Source organism: Narcine bancroftii, chromosome 3 (assembly GCF_036971445.1).
Source record: "Narcine bancroftii isolate sNarBan1 chromosome 3, sNarBan1.hap1, whole genome shotgun sequence".
Lineage (NCBI taxonomy): Eukaryota > Metazoa > Chordata > Chondrichthyes > Torpediniformes > Narcinidae > Narcine > Narcine bancroftii.
The window spans coordinates 97,191,891-97,209,851 of NC_091471.1; the positions used below are offsets into that span (position 1 = coordinate 97,191,891).

Sequence of the window (17,961 nt, forward strand, 5' to 3'; positions counted from 1 at the left end):
AAGAGGAGCATTGGACAGGGATGTGATAGTCTTCTGTGCATTATCCCACAGCAACACATCAATCATGCAAGGGTCACTCACAATGGGAAGTGCCAAGGCAAATTTTCAGTTGTAAGTGGCCCAGAAATGTCCCTTGTCACATTTAAATCCAGGTAATATCAACTTTAAATTGCATAATCTGACAAACAGACATGCAGATGTCTTATAGGTCAATCTGTGTTAGCAATGCGCAGCGAGTTCTAAGCAACTGCCAGAACAGCAAACCCAGGTCACCGAGCATTTTGCATCTTCATCAGAAGATACAGAGTGTTTCAGTGTTATTTCCAATCTCAGAGATGTCATATGGATAATACAGCTATTAATAAAGTGTCAATGTAGATTATGTGCTCAAATCTATCCAGTAGAGTAGGGCATAACCATGAAACCTTTGTGCTTAGAGGTAAAAGTGCTGAAGTGTGGGTGAATCAGTTTAAATTTGAGAATATTCTTGTAATTTCATTCACACAAGGGAACCATAAACCAGGGAACATTATGGCACAGAAAAACAGGCCATTCAACACTTCTGGTCTGTGCCGACCAATAAAACTAGCTTGTCCCACTGACCTGCTCTCATTCCATAACCTTCCAGATCTCTCCCATCCATGCATTTATCTAATTTATTTTTAAAGCTCAAGACTGAATATGCATTCAGTCCATCAGATGGCAGCTCGTTCCACTCTCCTACCACACAGGGTGAAAAACATTCCCCTAGTGTTCTCCTTATTACCTTTCACCTTTCAGCCTAAAGCTATGACCTCTCATATTTATCTCCCCCAATCTAAGTGGAAACATCCTCCCTTACATCTATACCCCTCATTTCAAAAATCTCTATCATGTCTCCCCTCATCCTTCATTCCAAGGAACATAGTCCTAACCAGTTTAATCTTTCCCGGTAACTCAACTCCTGAGGACCTGGCAACATCTTAGTGAATCTTCTCTGCCCTCTTTCACTCTTATTGATATATTTCCTGCTGCTGGGCGACCAGAACTGTATAAAATATTCTAAGTGTGGTCTCACCAATGGCTTGAACAACTTCAACATCACATACCAACTTCTATACTCAATACTTTGATTTATAAAGGATAAGATGCCAAAAGCTTTTTTTTAAAAAAAAAACACACCCTGTCCACAGGCGATACCACCTTCAGGGAAAAAAATGTATATGCATTCCCAGATCTCTTTGCTCTTCTGCACTCCTCAGTGGTTTACCATTTACTGTGCAAGTCCTACCCGGATTTGCTCTTCTAAAGTGCAAAACCTCACACTTATCTGCATTAAATTCCATCTCCCATTTACTGGCCCAATTTCCCAGCTGGTCCAAATCACTCTGCAAACTTTGAAAATCTTCTTCTCAAGTCCATGATGCCTGAAAACTGAAGTTACCAAAACTGAAGGCTTTTATTTGCAAGAGATGGACAGCATCCCTGTGTTTGGTCGCACACACTGACCTGGACTCGAACTGGGGACAGGCTTGTGGCATCACATCCTTAATGGGGAAGAAAGGGGAGGAGTCATGAGTCAGCCAGTGATAGCAATGTCAACTAAGAAAGGTCATGAAATTTACATATGAAGAATATGTACAATAGTGGTTTCACCACAGTGTCATCAGCAAACTTGCTGATCCAATTCACCATGTTATTATCTAGGTCAATGATATAGATAACAATAATGGTCCCAACACAGATCCCTGAGCACTCCACTTGACACAGACCTCCAGCCTGAGAAGCAACCATCCACTACCTTTCTGTTTTCTTCCAATAAGCCAATTTTGAATCCAGTTTGCAATCTCACTAGGTTTGTGTCCTAACCTTCTGAACCAACCTCTCACATGGAACCTTGTCATAGGGATTACCAAAGTCCATATAGACAACAGCCTTTCCCTCATCAACATTCTTGGTAACTTCCTCAAAAAACTCTACAAGATTTGTTAAATGTGCTGACTGTCCTTAATCAGCTGATGATGTCCAAATAAATATATATCCTATCTCTCAGAAATCCTTAAAATAATTTACACAATACTGATGTCAGGCTCACTGGCCTGGTTTACTCTTGGAGCCCTTAAACAGCGGGACAACATGAGCCACCCTCCAATCCTCTGGCACCTCCCCCATGACTAAGGACATTTTGAATATATCTGCCAGGGACCCTACAATTTCAGCACTTGTCTCCCTCTGGGTGTGGGGGGACTATCCAGTCCAGCAGATTGGTCTACCTTTATTCATTGCAAGGCAGCAATCACCTCCTTCACCTTAAACTCCATATGCTCCATGACACTTCTATTTGTTTCCCTTCCATCTTTATTCACTACGCCAGTTTCCGCAGAAATACTGATGCAAAAAAAAATTGTTTAATATCTCCCCATTTCACAAGGCTCCATACATAGTTGACCACTGATATTCTAGGGGTCCAATTTTGTCCCTTACTATCCTTTTACTTTTAAAATACTTGTAGAAACCCTTTGGATTATTTGCCAAAGCACTGTCATATTTTTTCTTTCCTAATTTCCTTCTTAAGCATTCTCTTACATTTTCTATACTCTACAAGTAGCTCATTTCCTCCTTGTTGTCTACACCACATATATAGCCCACTCTTTTTCTTAACCAACTCGTCAATATCATTGAAAACCAAGGTTCCCTATGTCTGTTAACTTTGCCCTTATTCCTGGAAGGAATATACAATCTCTGCTCTCTCAAAATTTCATCCTTGAAGGTCTTCCACCTGTTGTATGAATCCTTACCAGAAAATTGGCCTTTCTCCAATTCAGAACCTCAACTCGAGCACCAGACCTATCCTTCTCCATAATTAACTTGAAACTAATGATATTATGGTCACTGGACCCAAAATGCTCACTGACACATACTTCTGTCACCTGACCTACCTAGTTATGTAAAAGGAGATCAAGTATTGCAGCTTCTTTTGTTGGTACCTCTATATATTGATGTAGAAAACTTTTCTATACACATTTGACAAACTCCAACCCATCCAGTCCTTTTAACATATGAAAGTCCCAGTCTATGTGCAGAAAGTTAAAATCTCCCACTATCACAACTTTCTGTTTCTTACACCAGTCTGCTATCTCCCTACAGATTTGCTGCTCCAATTCTCTTGGACTATTGGGTGGTCTTTAATACAGCCATATTAGCATGCTCATGCCCTTCCTATTCCTCAACTCTAACCATATATCTTCTGTAGACGAGTCCTCAGTGCCATCCTGTCTGTGCACAGCTGTGATATTTTCTCTGATTAGCAATGCCACACCTCCTCCTTTCCTTCATTGCCCTCTATCCGGTCTAAAAAACAGAACCATAGAACAATAAGCAGCCACTACTGCAACCAAGTCTCACTAATAGCAATAATGTCATAATCCCACATGGCAATCTCCTTCTAAGCTCATCCGCCTTACCGACAACACTTCTTGCATTGAAGTAGATGCATGTATGTAAGACCATTTCTTTCCCTGTCTTTACATGCAGTCCTTTCATGACTTTCATTGCCTTACACTTTACTATCTGCTCTAACAGTCTGGATCCCCTCCCCCTGCAAATCTAGTTTAAGCCCATCTAGTTTTGCACTAGCAAAACCACCCACAAAGATGTTAGTCCCCCCTCCAGTTCAGGTGCAAATCATCCCACTGGAACAGGTCCCACAAGGATGTTAGTCCCCCTCCAGTTCAGGTGCAAATAATCCCACTGGAACAGGTCCCACCTTCCCTGGAAGAGAGTCCAATTATCCAGAAACCTGAAGCTCTTCCTCCTGCTCCACCTCTTTAGCCGCACATTAAGCTGAATTATCTTTGTGTTTATTGCCTCACTAACACATGGAACAGTAGCAATCCTGAGATTGCCACCCAAGAGGTGCTTTCCTTCAACTTTGCTCCTAACGCCATGAACTCTCCTATCAGGACCTCTTCACCCTTTCTGCCCATGCCATTTGTCCCTACATAGATTATGACATGTGTTGCTCAACCTCCCTTCTGAGAATCTCAGACATGATCTGAGATATCACGGACCCTGGCACCTGGGAGGTAACAAATTATCTGGGATAATCAATCTCTCCCACAGAGCCTATTGTCTGTCCCCCTTACTATCATGACTGCATTCCTCTCTTCCCTCCTTCCCTTCTGAGTTGAGCATCCAGTCCCAGAGCAAGAGACTCAACAATTACAACTTGTCCCTCATAGGTCATCCCCACCAACATTATCCTAAATGGTACACCTATTGTTAACAGAAACAGCTACAGGGCTACCTTGCTCTCTCTGCCTCTTTCCCTTGCCACTTCTGACAGTTTCCCGACTGTCTTCCTCCCTACACTTTGGGGTGACTGGCTCCCTGAAGTCCCTATCTATCACAACCTCTGCTTCCTGAATGATCCTGAGTTCATCCAGCTCCAGCTCCAATTCCCTAACTCAGTCTCCCAGGAGCTACAGCTGGATGCACCTCTTGCAGGTGTAGTCATCAGGGACTCTTGTGCTGCCCCTGACTTGTCACTTTCTGCAATTGGAACATTGGATTGCCCAAACTTCTAGCTCCATAACTTAATTCTTGCAATAATCACAATTTATTAAAGAACTTATCATCCTTACCTTAAGAGAAGAAAGATCTTCCTCAGCTGCTGCTCAATGAGGCCACTGGGATACAAAGCCATAACATCAATGCCCCCACTCTGTCATTGAGCTACTCCTTCACTGGCAGCTCCAATAGCTGTCCCTCCTTTTATTCCTCTCTACCTTTTAACTCAATTGCTTTCTATTTTAATTGTCTGAAATGAACACATCACTAATCAACTAATCTCTCCCTGCCTCCTCACTCAGCAATTAAAGTGGAAAAGAGCTTACCTTTTCTAACCTGTCACCAAAACCCTGCTGACGTCTCTCGTGCCTGGGCAATCGGCCTTCTCTTCTCCCCGAGCTCACAGCCTGCAAGTTAGAATTACAATAAAAATGGCTGCCTTGCAAACCACTGGGTCCACTCCCTGCCTCCTCGCACAGCAATAGAGAAAAAAAAAATCCTCAAGAGTTAACTGGAAGAAAATATAACCATGAAACACATGCCCTAAATAAGTGATGAAAATGGTCAAAACAGCCTGTGGCTCGATTGCTTACAATTAGGAGTTTAAAAATTGAGAAAAAGTAGTTTTTATTCTTCTGTAATGTTGACAGATTGCAGCATTAGCATCAAAGCAATGGAGTGTAACACCTTACAGTTCGAATTGCTACAAGACCATTATCTTCTTGCCTTTTCCTCAAAATGTTTAGAAAACCTGATGAACAAGGTATTAAGAGTATCCATTAAGATTAAGTATGAATCTTTCTGTTTCCGACCTGGAGATGTAGGAATTGATTGTAATCAGCACACACAATACCCGAGGCAGTCATGGTCAAAAAAGACATTGGAATATTTCCCAATCCCTTCAAGTTGTTGCTCTGGCAGCCACTACATTTGTTTGTGGTAATAGGCGATTTTAATGTGGAAATGGAGGACACTAATTCAGATATGAAATATTGTGTAAGCTCCAGACATTCCATCCAGACTAATTTTAAATATCTGTCCAAGACCCAAAAGCTTATGGTTATTTCTAGGACAGGGCCTTGACCTGTCCATCATTTATTTCCTGATTTCTGCCTCCTCGCCTCCACCCTTCTACCAGCCACCTCTCCATTCAATCTTGAAGCAATTCCACCACACATTAACTGATTGGCTTATCTTTTATCTGCATTTAATTTCAAGTTTTAATCACTGCTTTCAGATTAGTTAATATATATTATGTGGTAAATGTACCTTTATCCACCTCCACAATATGTAACATGCCAATTCTTGGAAATGAAACAACACTAGGTTAAGCACAAAAATAGCATCAAACACAGCCTGGTAACTGGCTCAGTAGAAAATCTATTAAATTGAGTCTGAATGGTTCACTAATATATTCAGCTATTTTAACAATTTGATATTATTCTGAAGATTTTAGATAATTGCTCAGTCTTTCAAACTGTGTGTGGTGATATATTGGTTAAGTATCTCAGATTTGAGAAGGTTCCTGTATTCCCATCTATTCCTGAGAGGCACAATCCATTGTCATTAAAATAGATAGAAACTAAAAATCCATTCCACTTCTATGGTGTCAAATATCACGATAAGAATATGGAAACAATTTTGAAAAATATTTTTTTATTTCATTAGTATCCTGGAATGGTAATTAAAAAAAAATCCATCTGTTCAATTAATGATTTTAAAGAATCCAATCTCCTGAAAGTAACTGGATGGGTCTCCACTGTCACAGTGAACTAGAAAATGTAACGTAGGCAGCTAAGAAAAGGGAATAAATTTCAACCTTGCCACGATTATTTATGGATGCTAAGAGTGGAGGATAATTTATTCTTGAGGCTTCTCATCAAAATATAATTTATTCGCCTCCCAAAATTAGAATGTAACGAAAGTCACTAACATGTGGTGAAATCGGATAAAGATGAAAATTTGCCATTTACACAAGAACAATGTACAGATGCTCTGAAATTCTTTCTGGCTGTAGGCACAGAGGTGTGTAAAGCCCAGTTACAAACAATAAATATAAATTAGATTGACACAATGTGTCACAAGAGAGAAAAAAAAAATAAAGGATAAATATTCACAATTGCAGTGAAGCAAAGAAATATGCTTTTTCAATCGTGCAGATTGATCTTTGGTAGTCTTGGAGCGATGTTATGGTTAGGGTAGTGCCGGGAGGTTTAAGACTGTGATAGCTGTTGGAAATGAACTGTTCTGGAAACTAGAGGTGCCAGATTTTAGGCTTCTGTATCTTCTGCTGGAAGAGATTAAGTGAGAAGGGAGCATGACCAGGGTGATGAGGATCTTTATGACGTTGATTACCATAGTATTCTTTAATGGGCAGAAGTTAAGTCCGCATGATGGAGTTTTTTTTAAAACGTTTTCCACTTTCTGCATCCTGGGCAATTAAGGTTCCAAACCAGGCCGTGATACAGTCAGTGTAATTTGTACAATACATCTGTAGAAGTTCAATCGAGTATTAATTGACATGCCATATCTTCTCAATATCCTTATTAAGTACATGTGTTTGTGTGCCTTCTTCATGGATGCTTGCCACAGGAGAGGTCTTCGCTATGTACCCACAAACTTGTCTTATTGAGGTGAAGCACTTTTCTGCCATCTCTCTGAATTTTTACCAATGGTGACCTCCACCCCATATCCCTGTTCCACTAATGCTAACAATAAATACATTTCAACTCCTTGAAAATGATGGCTGTCATTCAATAGCTGCTGCCATCCAAATGGCAGCCCTCCATAATCCCTTACCAATCACTGGCAGAAATGGGCTGGATTTGAACTGAGGTACAGTAAGGCATTCGGATGGATGTACATCGGCAATTCCAGTTCTATTGTTGCTGAATATTACTAATATCACTAATATTAGTGAACTTCTGAATTAATTTAAAAAATACTTTGTGAGAAGTATGAGGAAAGGACAAATTCACAGAGATAAGCAACAGAATTATTAAGGCAGATTATTTATACCTTCCACCTTGCACACAGGTTATTTGCAGAAATCTTGCAAAAAATTTGAAGGAGATTAAACATTGATGAAGAATTTATGCAGTAGGCCATAGAAGTCAACAAGATGACAGGTTCTGCTTTGTTTTTAGTTGAAGTAAACAAGTTTTCAACCAGTTCAGCATTGGGAAAGGAAAGAATGAGACCATAATACAAAGTCACGGTTTCCTGAACAAAATATGAGCTGTAAAACAGATGTGATTTTCACATGTAGAACTTGGCCAAGATATTGTTTTTAATGGAATAAGTACCTTGTACTAAAAGCTTATGAATTCAGGGGATCCTGAGTAAACTAGGACAATTTGTGAGACTCCGATAACCCCATGAAATGTTGCTGAGGGAGTAAGATATGCCTTTGCGTAAATCAATACATGCAATGTGGCTTCAAAACTAACTAAGGAGTGCACAAAAACCATTCAGCCACCCATCATGTTAAGATAAAGAAACAGGTGGAGTAAAAATCTGATACATTATGGCTAAAGCTGCAGGAGATTTCGAAAAGCAAATCGTGTGCTGATTGTTTGCAATGGACTATTGGAAAACTGATCTATTCATGATATTAACTACTAAATATTACAGGTTATACAAACTAAATCAACTGCACATTCAGGAGGAAGGTTGCAGCTAAATTATTTTGACCAGCTATTGATAATAAGTAAAGCAATAATGCATGTTAAATAATATACAGGAATGCAATGAGATACAGCTGCTTGTGGCGAGACTCGAGGAGTGGAGCTGTGCATTATATCAGTGAGAACTGGTGCACAAATGTCTCTTTTGTAAAGAACTTCTGCTCAGCAGAGATAAAGTATCTGATGTTGAAATGTAGACCCTTCTACCTGCTCACTTGGCCACACTGCTTACCACAGTTTATGTTCCATCTTCAGCAAATCATATTTCAGATTTTTCAAATTTCAGATCAATTTTCAGGGTACATACATGATATCACTTACAACCCTGAGATTTTTCCTGCGAGCCAGGCTAATGAGGGTGAAGCAATGAAGAAGCTTTATCGCGCCATCTATGAAACCAAGATGTACCATCCTGATGGGCGCCATGATGGTAGCGGATGACTTCAAGCATGACAACCTGAAAACTGTTCTACCACGGTTTCAACAGCATATTAACTTCGCCAGCTAGGAGAGAACACGCTAGAGTGGGTGTACTCTAATGTCCCTGGTGCAAACAAAGCTGCCCCTCACCCCAAAATCACATAACTATCCTCCTAATCCTAGCATACAGACTACTGGCAAAACAAACAAAGTCAGTTTTCAAGAGATCAGGATGTGGCCGGGGTGGTCGAGGTGGGGGAGAGGGTTTAACAGCAACCTAACGCTGCAGCAACACTACAGGACTGCTTTGAGACCATAGTTTGGAGCTGTTCCAGGGAAGCGACCACCTACAATGACCATATAATCATCGCGGAGTATTATGTACTCTGTGTCTGGCTACATTAGCAAATGCATTGAATATATCATGGAGATCAAATGCTACACAGTCAAGGCTAACCATGGTTGGACACAGATGTCTGTGCATACCTCAGAACTTATGATGCTGACTTCAGGACAGAAGAGAAGATGGCATTAAGATCAGCCATGGTTGAACTCTCCTGTGCAATCTAGAAGGTAGAGTATGGGTAGGTACAGAAAATCCATAGTTAGCTGTGCAACACAGTGACATGAGATGCTCGTGGCAAGTAATCAAATGTATAATTGACCTCAAGGCAACCTTGTGAATCAAAAGCAATGTTGCCTTCCTTCCGGACAGAGTGAAAAATAATCTACACATGGCTTGACGAGAAGAACAGGCAGACACCAAATGATTAGGCTCCTTACATGACTGAGGTAAGGATAACCCTATCCAAAGTGAACCCACACAAGACAGCAGGTCCAAACAACATACCCAGTCAGGTACTGAAAGACTGTGCAGACCATCTGACAGGTGTCTTTATGGATCTGCAACAGGTCACTGCAGGAGTCTATGATCCCCATGGGTTTCAAGACAGCCACAAACATCCCAGTACCAAAGAAGGTAACAGTAACAGGCCTCAATGATGACTGCTCCATGGCACTGACTTCCAACATTATGAAAGGCTTCATAATGTGCCTGGTGCATTAAAGCACACCTTCCAGAGACACTGGACCCATTTCAATTCGCCTACAGATGGAATTGTTCCGCTGATGATACCCGTTCGACCAGTTCCACTCAGAGAATTGCGCCTAATGCACCAGGCTGCTATTCAAGGACCAGCACGGCATTTAATACAATCATACCTCAGAGGCTTGTGGAGAAGCTGTCCTTGCTAGCACTCAACACCCCTGTCTATAACTGGATTTTGGACTATCTAATGGAAAGATCACAGTCTGTATGGGTTGGCAGTAGATTGATGAGCACGATTATGCTGAGCACTCTTGCTTCTCAGGGCTTTGTGCTCAACCTGCTCTTGTTCACGTGACTGACACATGACTGCAATGCCAGATCCAGTTCTAAAAGAGTCATCAAGTTTGCAAATGCCACAACAGTAGTTGGCCTCATAAGCAGCAATGAGAATAACAACCGGAGTCTCAACGTGGACAAGATAAAGGAGATGATATGGACATCAAGAGGACCAGGGATGACCACCATCCACTACACATTAATACTCAGTAATGGAAAGACTAGAGAGTGCAAGTTCCTTGGAGACCACTTAAAAAGTGGCCTATACTTGACACGTAACTTCTCCTCATTTATCAGGAAGGCAGTTAAAATTCACATGGTTACTTACCTACTACTTGTCTGAGAAGAATGTTCTGAATTATAAGTTCTTCTGTTGAAAAGACAAGATTATACTCCTCAAAACCAATGTTTCTTTTTCACTGATATCATTAGGACTCAACAACAACATTCAATGACCAGAGATAGAAGTCACTGTTACTTTCTAAAGAAAAAAAACGTGGTATATTAGAGATCCAGACTGGTATATTGTTTGCACTGTCAGGCAAAAATGAATTATTCAGATCGCACAAGGGAATCTTGGGCATTCCTCAATGTGGACTGTTTCTTCAATACCCCACCTGTCCTCCAAGATAGCTTCTGAACCTGGTCCTTATTTAGTGTTTGTTAATTTGTAAACCCATTGCCATCATCACCAAGAAAAACAGCAGATGGACATATGGCAATACTACAACTTGAAATGTTCCCCACAATTATTGGGTCCATTTCTGGTTACCAGGATGTTGCCAGGATTGGAGAACTATCTCTATGGGGAGAGATTGGAGGCTGAAGGGTGAGCTGATAGAAGTTTATAAAATGATGAGAAACATAAACAAAGTAAGTCCTCAAAATTATTTCCTCCATGGTAGGGTTATCAGTTCAAAAGGGCATCGCTTTAAGGTAAAAGGAGTTTTTTTTTTTAAAGGGAATTTGAGGAAGGATTATTTTAAAATTGATTGGTTGATACCTGCAACTCACTGCCAGAGGAGCTGGTGGAATCTGACACAATTACTACAATTAAAAAACACGGACACTTAAATAGCCAAATGGGATCAGTGCAGATGGTCAGAAATGTTGGCATGGATGTGATGGGCTGAAGTCCTGTTTCTATGCTGAATGGCTTATGAAATTCCTGAGAGTGAAATGTGCCAGGGATGCGTCATCACTTAAACCAAAATCTCGATATTCCCTTCTCCATAATATTCTTGGAATCCATTCACTTGGGTGGCTTCAGTTCAAGAATCCAGCTCACCAAACCTTCTCATAGACAACTAGTAAAAAGTCAGCGATGCCCATGTCCAAAAATAATTTGCTGTGTAATCAGTTAAATGTGTTAGAGGATGCCTGATAATTTTAGGATCATAAGACCACAGACTTGGGATTAGAATTAGGTCATTCAGCCTATAGTGTTTACTCTGTCATTAGGGTCACGGCTAATGTATTTATCCTGGCCTCCCCATCCTCCTGCCTTCTCCCAATAACCTTTGATGCATTTGTTAATCAAGAACCTATCACCTTCCATTTTAATCTACCCGACAGCTTGGCCTCCACAGCAGTCTGTGGCAAATACATGCATAATAGATTCATCCGTCTCTGACTGAAGACATTTCTCCTCATTCATTTCTGTGACACAATTGAGTATCGGTGAGATATTTTCAAGGAGAAATTACAATAAAATTCTGATTATCCAAAATCCTCAGTTATCTGAAATATTTTCGGAGCTGAACTATTGTCAGAGGTCGCAAAAAAAATCTGGAAATTTGGAGTTTTTGGTGTTGGATTTATCTTATTTTGTTCAGGTTGTTTTCCGGTAAGAATTAATATTATTTCATGCATAAAAAGCCTTCCCTTTGTTTAAACACTGTAACAAATGATTTGCTGTTGCTACTGGGCTGTTTTAAAAAAAAATGAGCAGTTATCAAAAAAAAATTGTTTATCCAAAATAGGTCCATTCCCGATCATTTCAGCTAATCGGATTTGAACTGTACTTCCATGCTGGAATTAATTTCATGAAAATTATTGACCATCACTTATACTAACCTCAAAACATTTAGTTCTATTTGGAACTGATTGGGCATTGCTGAGTACAAACATCATGCCCACACACTACTTTAGTGTCAATGAGTATTTATGAATATCTTCCCTTAGAAATGTTCAAAATGTCCTCAACGCAGAATACAATGAATCATTTTAGGGACTGGGCACTGGCCAGAGACGCTGGATCTGGAATGATGAACAAACATGTTCAGATATCGATGCATTTGCAAATTGCACAGCAAAAAATAAATTCATGCAGCTTGATAGATTGCTCCATGGAGACATCATAAAGGAAATAGTTAAAGTGATGGAGTGGATAAATTCATTATTTGTTATTGACAAAATAAATGCTAACCTGGTTTATCTGGCAGGAACAGTTTGCTGTTTTGGAATAAAAATAGTGGTGGTGGTTAATCATTTTGGCACAAGTCAGACATTAAGAAAGGTTCCAATCATAACATCCCAGACTCGGGTATGATTCAATCTGTGATAAGAGCTATTTAGGGTGAGAGCTGATTCTGCCAGGTCTCCATTCCAATGAATGGAAGATTAAAAGCTGGGATTTGGGTTGGGCTTTGAGCTTTTCAGAACTGTACTGCAGTGTCATTATGAACCGTGATGGGGCACTTCTTGAGTGTATTTCTATCGTCCACCAGGAAATATATTTATTTCATACTATAGACTTGAGCTGCGTGTTAGTAGGTATTTTTGATAATTAAAATTGAATCTAAATTTAACAAGGCTGTTGATCCCAGAAGGTCACCTACATTTTCTGAATTATCTAATAAATAAGGATCTCAAAAAAAGGGAGTATTTCTTCTGACTGATTCAGGCTCCAAGTCCTGCCACCTCCCTCTCCCCCACACCACCCCCCTCCCCTCAGTTAATTGAGGTAGAGTGGAAAGTCATTGATGGAAGTCCCAACCACATTCCTGTCACTGCAAATTATAGTGAAAGCTTTCCAAATATTACCTCGTGATTCAGCTGCTCACTTTGAGGCTGGTTACATGTCATTTGGTTTTTACATGTTAATTCCTATTAACAAATATTGTTATAATATACATAATGCACTTTTATTGCAAAATGAGTGGAAACTAGTTAAAGTCTTGGATGATTTAAACATAAAATCAATTTAAATTAACATTGAACTGGACTTTTGCTTTATAGATGGGTAAAGCTTAATTTGACAATTTAAAAATAATCTATCTCTCTGCTAGCATAGCTGGAAAAATGTTGTCTTTACTGTGCAATGCATGGTATGAATGCCAAATAAAGGTGACTTGATTTGACAATATTCTGAATTATGAACTCACAGATCAGGAAATCACCCTTATGCCATTAAACACTATGAAGCATGTTTTACAGATATGTTCAAGTGATTCCATTCATTTGCTATTAAAAGACAACATTGCTGTTAAAGTTCAACGTCACATTATACTGCAAGAAGTGTTTTACATAACCAATCCAGTAAGTCCATTTAACATGCAGTATAGAGAAAGAGAATCATGTCACAGTGTTTCATGTTGCAGTAAAAGATCAGTTCATACTGATCAAGGGCAAGGGCATCATAAGTTCATTCAGGATCCTGATGGCTTGGTGGGGGGGGGGGGGGTGGGGGGAAGAAATTGTCTCTGAACTTGTTTGTGTGTGCTTTTTCACACTCTTGAATCTACTTCCTTTAAGAGGACAGAGAAGAGAATGTGTGCATGGTGGGATGGGTCTTTCAGTATGTTTTCTGCCGTTCTGAGGTAGTGGGAGGTGTAGATGGAGTTGGAGGGGAGGGAAATTTGCATGATGTTCTGAGCTACATTCATCACCTTCTGCACCTTCTTTCAATTTTGGGCAGAGCCACTCTTATGCCAATGTGCAATGCATCCAAGTAGGATGCATTCAATGGTGTACCTGTAGAAGTTGATAAGAGATATGGTGTGCCTGTTGAACTTCCTGCATCTTCTAGGGAAGTAGAGGAATTGGTGTGCTTTATTAACTATTGTGTTAATGTGACTGGTCCAGGTCAGATCATTGGAAATATTTATTCCCAAGAACTTGAAATGATCTACCATCTCTAATTAAGAGCCATTGAAGTAGACACAGGACTTGGTTCTACCACCTCTCCTGAAGTTTATGATCAGTTCCTTTGCCTTGCTGACTTTGAGAGCAAATGGTTGTTCGTTTGTTACGAGGCCATGAGATTCTTAATTTGCTTCCTGTATTTCTTCTCAACAGTATTTGATATCTGGTCTACCATCAGTGAACTTAAAGATGGAGTTGGAGTGGTATTTTACATATGCAATTGTGTGTGGAGAGGGATTTGAGTTGGGGCAGAATACCGATCCTTGAAAAGCACTGATTTCGATAATGATAATGAGTTTATTGGCATATACATGGTATAATGCATGTATGTACCAAAATTCTTACTTGCTGCAGGCCAAACAAGTTTTTCATTAAAATAAACAATTGTAAACATTAAAATACTTCAAAAAATGATAAATATTCACAATTACTATAGAGCGAAAACATTAAAAATTGGCAATACAATATTGCAGACAGCCCTTTTGGCGATATTATAATCAGTGCTGTAAGTGGAGGTTTTAACGGCCTGATTGTCAATGGAAATAAACTGTTTTCGAACCTAGAGGTGCTGGATTTTTGGTTTCTGTACCTTCTGCCTGAAGGTTGTAGTGAGAAGGGTTTCTGACAAGGGTAATGGTGGTGGAGGGGGGGGGGGTGCCTCCTTTATTAAGTTAGCTGCTGCTTGAGACAGCACTTCACATACATTTCTTCAATTGATGTGAGCTTGGAGCCTGTGATGGAGGTAGCTTTGTTTCATGTCTTCTGCACTTGAATTTCCAAACCAGGCTGTGTCGGAACCAGTTAGCATAGTTTCTGTCAATGTTTGATAGAGTATTTTCCAAATCTCCTCAGACTTCTTCGAAAGTAGTGGCATTGGTGTATCATCTTCTCAGCTGCTTGATGTGCCGACCCCAGGAACGTTCTGAAATTTGGACTCCTGGAACTTGAACTTGAAGGTTCTAATCTTCTTCAACTCTGTCCGATCAATGTGGACGTATGAGTGAGCTCTTGGCTTCCCCTTCCTAAAATCTACAATAAGTTCTTGGCCTTGATGTTGCTGAAAGCAAGATTATTGTTCTGGCACCATTCAATTAGATTGTTGATCTCTATTCTGACTCACTACTTGTTATGGTAACAACTGTCATGTAAACCAATAATTTGTAAATAGAATTGGCACTGAACTTGGCTTTGCAGTCATAAGTATTACAGAGAGTAGAGAAGGGGACTAAGCATACAGCCTTGAGGTGCCCGTGTTGATGGTGAAGGATGAGACGGTATTATCTTTCAGCTGATGAGGAAGTTGATCATCCATTTGTAAAGGGATGAATAGAGCCCCAGATCCTTTACCTCGGTCATAGGTTTTTTCTGGTATGTTGGTGGGCAATGCTGATCTGTAGTCATTGGGTGTTCTTGTGCTCCAGGTGATCTAATGCAAAGTGGAGGTCAGGAGGATGGTGTCTGCCATTGGCCTGTTGTGATGTTACAGAAAAATGTAATGAGTCCTTGTCCTTCTTAAGGCAAGAGTTCATCCACTCCATAACGAGCTTCTGAAAGCACTTCATTAGAGTAGGCACTTTCAACCAGCTCTTGTCAGGGATTGGTATAATAGAAGTCCTATTGAAGGAGGTGGGGACCTCTGACCATTGTAGCAAGAGCTTGAAAATGTCTTCTAAAACACCATCTGGTTGATCTTGGAGTAAATGTTGCTACTTATCTTCATTGATTGCTGGGCAGGAAATCAAGGATCCATTTGCAGATGGGGTGCTGAGGCCATGGTCTCTAAATTTTGGGATGATTTTTTTGAGAAACTATGGTACTGAAAGCAAAGCTGTTGTCAAAGAACAGTCGTCTAACATAGGTGTCCTTGGTGTTCAGGTGTCCCAGGGCTGAGTGGAATGCCATGGAGATGGTGCCTATTGTAGATCTGTTTGGATGCAAGGAAAATTGAAGTGGGTCAAGACTGGTTGGGAGATGAGATTAGTAAGGGATTGCTTAAGCTGATATGTGGGTGGAAAGAAAATGTTTGAAAACCACTGATTATAATATCACTCATAATAGTGAACGTCAGGGCCACTGGTCAACAGTCAGTTATGCTGCTATTGTGCTTTGTTTCAATACTTTTATGAAGCAGATGAGAACTATGGTCTGTCTTCAAGAGATATTACATATATCTGTGAACACATCTGCCAGCTGAACTGCACATGTTCTCAGAGCACATCAGGCCAGTTGTTTTCTGCAAGTTCACCCTGCAGAAGTCCAACTTGATGTCAGCTGCAGTGATCCGGGGTGCAGAAACCCATGAAGTAGTTGATGTGGCTGTTGTTGTCTCACAGACTCCCTGTTTGAAGTGAACAGAGAAGACATTAATCTCCTCAGGGACTGTTGTAGTCTTGCGTGCTGCGCTGCCCAGCTTTGCCATAGTCATTGGGTGTCCATAATGACCCCTTGGGTCCTGAGATGAATGTGGTATTGCCTCTTAGGTTTCTGATGACCTTGAAGATCATACTTGGATTTCTTATATAGCATTGAGTCTCCTGAATTAAATGCCTCTAATTTGGCATTTGGTAGCAACTTGATAGTGTGGTTCATTCATGGTTTCCAATGGAGAATACTCTTGTTGTCCTCCTGGTCACACAGTCTTTCATACCTATGGATGAACTCGGTGATGGAGGTGGTATTTTCATTGAAGTTGGTCTCAGAGTTCTTGAAACACAAAAATGCTGGATTAACTCAGCAGATCACATTGCATTTATAGGAAGTCTCTTTAGCTTGGCTTCGCGGACGAAGATTTATGGAGAGGTAATGTCCACGTCAGCTGCAGGCTTGTTTGTGGCTGACAAGTCCGATGCGGGACAGGCAGACACGGTTGCAGCGGTTGCAAGGGAAAATTGGTTGGTTGGGGTTGGGTGTTGGGTTTTTCCTCCTTTGTCTTTTGTCAGTGAGGTGGGCTCTGCGGTCTTCTTCAAAGGAGGTTGCTGCCCGCCGAACTGTGAAGTGCCAAGATACACGCTTTGAGGCAATATCAGCCCACTGCCAGTGGTCAATGTGGAGGTAAAGATGCAGTATATTACAAAACTACTTGCCTCCATCGACATCTAGAGCTATATGGTTTTTAGCTCCAATTCCAAATCTCCACGTTTATCCCCCACAAGGATCTTGGGTACCTGCACCGCTGGTGATATATCTTTACCTTCTTTGCACACTGCGTGACCTGCTGAGTTCCTCCAGCATTTTTGTGTCTTTACTACAATCACAGCTTCTACAGGAGCGGTTCTCAACCTTTTTCTTTCAACTCACATGCCACTTTAAGTAATCCTTATACCATCAGTGCTCTGTGATTAGCAAGGGATTGCTTAAGGTGGTATGTGGTTGGAAAGGGAAGGTTGAGCATCACTGCTCTAGACCCAATTTTTAACTGAAATATTTTGCATGAGAAAAATTGTCATTGGTCCATTTCCTTTGGAGTTAAGAAACTGTGCACATAATGAGTCAATTAGATACAATTAAAACAGTGGTTTTCAAACATTTTCTTTCCACCCACATACCAGCTTAAGCAATCCCTTACAAAGCACCTATGGCATAGGGAATCGGTGAATGGAAAGAAAAAAGTTGAGGACCACTGGTCTACAGACTTTCATCTTTTATTCCTAAGTTCTTGAATATGAATATTCACACAGGCTGAAGCACTTGAGTATGATAATAAGAGGTGTAATAAAGAACAGCAATGGATGGAGTTTCTTCAAGAAATGAGGAAGGTGCAGGATAAAAACATACAAT

At 40.5% G+C, this 17,961-nt stretch overlaps 1 protein-coding gene and 1 long non-coding RNA gene across 2 annotated transcripts in view; one reads left to right on the top strand and one right to left on the bottom strand.

Moving 5' to 3' along the window:
* Nucleotides 1–17,961, top strand: part of LOC138757379 (zeta-sarcoglycan) — a 596,661-nt gene that overhangs the window by 109,408 nt on the left and 469,292 nt on the right. The gene's annotated exons all lie outside the window — the stretch shown is intronic.
* LOC138757382 (uncharacterized) overlaps nucleotides 1–17,961 on the bottom strand; it is a 28,622-nt gene that overhangs the window by 1,055 nt on the left and 9,606 nt on the right. The window contains exons 3-4 of the long non-coding RNA XR_011353557.1: nucleotides 4,875–4,955; nucleotides 1,489–1,526 (exon numbers count right to left, since the gene is read on the bottom strand). This is a non-coding gene — a long non-coding RNA (uncharacterized lncRNA). The remainder of the gene's footprint in view (nucleotides 1–1,488; nucleotides 1,527–4,874; nucleotides 4,956–17,961) is intronic.